The 4,562-nt window shown below is 52.9% G+C and overlaps 1 long non-coding RNA gene across 3 annotated transcripts; it reads right to left on the bottom strand.

Moving 5' to 3' along the window:
• Positions 1-456: 456 nt before the first annotated feature.
• On the bottom strand, positions 457-4,067 carry LOC120238490. 3 transcript variants are annotated; one of them, XR_005530237.1, is made up of 4 exons: positions 3,937-4,067; positions 3,820-3,876; positions 3,254-3,419; positions 457-676 (listed from the first exon to the last, which is right to left on the bottom strand). It is a non-coding gene; the product is annotated as an uncharacterized LOC120238490 (long non-coding RNA). The 3 variants fall into 3 exon arrangements; XR_005530239.1 differs by having other exon boundaries at positions 3,820-3,872; XR_005530241.1 differs by lacking the exon at positions 457-676 and adding an exon at positions 2,913-3,049.
• Positions 4,068-4,562: the final 495 nt, after the last annotated feature.

The raw sequence follows: 4,562 nt of genomic DNA, 5'->3' as shown, positions 1-4,562 counted from the left end.
CCCTTCTCTGCTCATGCTCTCTCTCTCTCTCTCTCTCTCTCTCCCTCTCTCTCTCTCTCTCAGAAATAAATAAAGCATTAAAAATAATAATAATAATCACAGTTCTTGAGTGTGAAGCACTTACCTTGCTATGTAAGCAAGGATTGGGCTCTGCTTCAGAAAATAAAGAACTTGACCGATGATGGCTTGAACCAATGGTTCCCAAGGTGCACCTTATACCCATACCAGCACTGCCAGCATCACCTGGGAACATGTTAGAAACAAAATAGAGGCCCTCTCCCAGGCCTATTAAATCAGAAACCTTGACACTGCAGCCTGGCTCTCTTTGTTTTTTAACCAGCCTTCCAGGCAATTCTAATAGAAGCCAGACTTTGAGAACCACTGACTTAAACACACATAGAGGTAAAATGTCTATCCCTTAGGATAAATCCAAAAGTAGATAGTCCAGAGCCAGTGTGACATCTCCATCTTTTTGTTCCACCATCTTCAGTACGTGGATCCATTCCCAAGATGACTTTGTACTCCAAGATGGTTGCCAGAGCTCCAGCCATCATGTTTGTATTCCAGGCAAGAAGGAGAATGAAGCAAGGAGGAAAGAGCGATAGGCTCTATTGAGGGAGATGAACTCCACTGCCACGCCAACAGCTTCCACTTGTATCTCATGGGTCAGCCGTAGCTACAAGAGACAACAGGAACTATGATCTTTTATCCGGGCACTTTGCTGGCCCAATAAAGAATTCTGGGCCTGTAGGTAACACAGAAGGGAAAAACGGACCTTGAGTGGATATCTAGCAGACTCTCACACAAACACTGCCTCCTCTAATCTTCTCAGCGACCCTCAGAGGGAAATGTGATTATTCCCCCCACCTTACAAGTGAGGGAAATGACCTTCAAAGAGATCAAGGTCAAGTCGCTAGAAGGAGCTAATTAGCCTGGGCTGAATGACTTCATTTCTTGCCTGGTACCCTTAGCCTTGCTTCGCACCTGCAGGGGCCCCTCGGGGGGAGGGACTCAGGGGCTTGTGTGATTTTTTCCCCCCTTCTCCAGGCCCCAACGATTTAGCCGCCCCTCCCTCCCAGAGCCAGAAGGTTTCCAGGCCTGAGTGGGGTGGAGGATGGAAAGACCAGAGGGGAGGGGTCAGGCCCTCTCCAGCGCCCGGGAAGCCACTTCCACTTCCAGAGGTAAATAGTAAAACTTAATTAGCAGGTCGCACGTGCCAGGCAAGTAATCCTCAGGCTGTCAGGGGCATCTGTTTCCCTGCGCTCAGAGAGACTGTCGCGAGCTGCCTTCTGCACCGGCGTTGAAGCTCACGCCCGCCTGCACGGATGGGGCTCGCCCAGCTAGCGAGGGCCAGGGCGCGGGGCTTCCTTTCCCAGGCCGTGTCCATGGGGTGCTTTCTAGAGAATTCCTCTGACCCCGATCCTTTGAGGAGCCCAACGTGTGGCCTCAAACAATAGTGCAGTCGGAGCACTAACTGCCAGAGACTCATCCCTCATCATACAGAGTTGAAGAAATTTCTAGAAAATGGAACTGATGGGGAGTAGGGAAAGAAAGCAGGTTCAGAAACAAAAGGAACAAGTCCAGAGCCTCAGTTTAGGTGGGGGGGGGCTCCCTCAGTGTTGGGGGAGCCCAGAAGAGGTGAGCTGTGGATTGGGGTTGCCGGCTCGGCCCCCTACGCTCCTCTGAAAGTTTGGTCTTTCCCTCTTGGCAGCCAGCCAATTGCAGGCTTTGCAGGTCGCTCCCTGGAGTCAAGCACCGCCCTGCCTTTTGGGTTTAGAATTACCCACTTGCCACTTTGTCAGGGGAGCACATCCATGCCCAGGTGTGCACTGGGAAGGGAGCTCGGGGCCTTTTTTCTGGGTAAGAAGGCTTGAGTCTCTCTTCTAGAAGGAGGCAAAGGAAGAGACACAGGTACCTGAGATGGAGAAGTATAGGCACCTGGTTGAACAAATACAGGAATGCAGGCCAAATTTCCCTCTGTCCCCTACCAACCGTGAGCCTACGCAACTTGGTGTATCTAGGCCTCTGTAAAAAATGAGGATGCCCCAATTATATGTCTTAACTGTGCTAAACTTTGGATTACCCACTTTTTTAAATGTTTATTTATATTTTGAGAGAGGGAGAGAGAGAGAGAGAATGCACCAGTGAGCAGGGGAGGGGCAGAGAGAGAGAGAATCCCAAGCAGGCTCCTCGCTGTCAGCACAGAGCCTGATGTGGGGCTCGATCCCACAAACTGTGAGATCATGACCTGAGCCAAAATCAAGAGTCTGACGCTTAATCGGCAGAGCCCCTCAGGCGCTCCTGATTGCCTACTTTTAAGTAGAGCCTGTGCATTGCATTTAAAAGTTTTTTTTCTGTATAGTATGATGTTTTGCCATCTTATAAAACCTTTGGGGTCCTCGGCCAGCCAATCTAGAGGTAGCAAAGGGCCCAGGTGGAGGGAGCAAGCCTTTGATATGCAAACGAGCCTCTGCACCCAGGAGGCGTCATTTCTCTGCCTTCATCATCCCAGGGCTAGGTGCCCGGCAGCTAGAGACCGACTACCCCTACAGCCCGAAGCCTGCAGAAAGGATTCCTACTAGCCATTCTAGGCTGTTCTCCTTGCCCTGCTTTGTCTTTGGCCTTCGGAAACCCCACCCAGCCCCAAATGCCTGACCCTGTCCACACTGGTGTCTCCCCAGTGGCTCTCCACGGTGTGCCGTCCCTCCCCTCTCTAGGACCTGTGAGGACAATAAACATTGTCTGGATGCAGAAAGCCGGGGGGCGGCCAGCCAGTCTCAGCAGCCTCCACTGCTCAGAAGACCCTTCCGTGCGGTCCACCCTATACCAGGCTCCGGATGCCAGTTCTCTGAGGCCAGCCCGCCAACCCCCAGCTGCATCCAAGGGCCCCCCTTACTCCAGCTCACCATTCCCGGGGTCCCTCTTGCGTCGGGTGGCAGCCAGGTTTCTAAACTGGGCCCCAAGGTTCCTGACTGCGGATTATTCAATCAGACGCTAATCTAGGTGTTGCCGTCAGGATTTTGCAGATGGGATTAAAGTCCCAGATCAGCTGCACTTAAAACACGGAGATGATCTAAATGAGGCTGACGGAACCACAGGTGGAATATTGTCCCACCAGCTGCCAAAGGGGAAGTCACACCGACCTTGGAGAAGGCAAGCAGCCTTGCTGTGAGCATGATGCTCATGGAGGGGAGCACCTCTCGAGGTTCAAAGCAGCACCCCCCCCCGCTCCTAACTACCGGAATTCAGTAACCTTGGCCCAACAGCCACAAGGAAATACGTTCCGCCAACGACGAGAGAGCTTGAGACCAAACGCTGAGCCGTAGGAGAGAACCGTAGCCCCAGATGCCTTCATTTCAGCCAGTGAGACCCTGAGCAGCGAACTCAGCCATGTCAGGCTCGATTCCTGATTTACACACCTGTCAGCGAAGAAGCGGGTGTTGTTGAATCTGCTCAGTTTGTGGGGACTTGTTATACAGTGAAAGGAAATAATAGAGTCTACCTGGAGCACCCGTCTTTCTCCCCCACCCCCACAGGCCCTGCCCTCCTTCACAGACCCAGATTAAGCCTTCATTTCCACACTTGACGTCTTTTCAACCTTCAGGAGGGCCCAAATCAAAGGCCACTTGGGCCATGAATTTCCCCCAAGCCAGAAGTAGCCCTCTGGTGCCTATCTTACCATGCTTGCCCCCTCCCATGCCCTGTACCCAACGTTATAGCCACGTTCTGCAAATTCACATTCTCAGAACACACATGCATTTCCAAACCCCCGGGCCTTTGCACATGCTGTTCTTTCTGCCTGGAGTGCTCTCTTCTTACCCTGCCCCCTCAGTTCAGATGCTTCAGAATCCTTATCACCTCTTCACGGCAGCCTTCCTGGAGAAGAGAAAGTCACTACCACCGGGGGGGAGGGGCCAGCTCCATCATATTTTGCACCTTTATCAACTCTAGGACAATTTGTCTGTCTCCCTCCTGAAGTTCCTCAAGTGCAAGTGGCCTTGTTTCATCCTTCTTTCTGGGCTGGACCTGGTGCCTGGCACTATCAATAGCTGCATGAGTGAAGGACCCTTGCCCCACCTGACTAGCTCCCCCGTCCACCACCAAGATGCAAACCCAGTTCCCAGGGCCTGGGTCAGGGTTGGACAATGCAGCACCCCACACCCCTCATTTTTTGGAGGTGGATCAGACTCTAATAGACACCACCCCCCCCGCCAGCTGTTGTCTGGCCTAATGGAGAACAAAACAGCTTCCATCGAGCTGTAGGGAAGGATGTGATGGGAAAGAGCCCATGTAGGTCAGGGAACCCATAGTCCACTGTTGGGAGACAGGCCTGTGGTTGGCCTGCTGTACCTCCCTCAACCCCAGGACTGCTTGCCTGAGTTCCACAGGCCCCGGTGACATCCTCAGCCAAACCCTCTGGGCATTGGGACTGGGCAGGGTCAGCCAGTCAATAAGCATCTAATTCTGGGGGTGCTGGACCCACAGAGGGGCATGGCTAGGGAGGCCCCAGGTGTCCTGAGGAGCAAGGTGAGCAGTGGTCTGGGGGTTCCTGAAGCTGGCCA

The sequence above is a fragment of the Hyaena hyaena genome, unplaced genomic scaffold, assembly GCF_003009895.1.
Source record: "Hyaena hyaena isolate Hyena2069 unplaced genomic scaffold, ASM300989v1 scaffold_7, whole genome shotgun sequence".
NCBI classification, from domain to species: Eukaryota; Metazoa; Chordata; class Mammalia; order Carnivora; family Hyaenidae; genus Hyaena; species Hyaena hyaena.
This window is presented reverse-complemented; position numbering and strand designations above follow the sequence as displayed.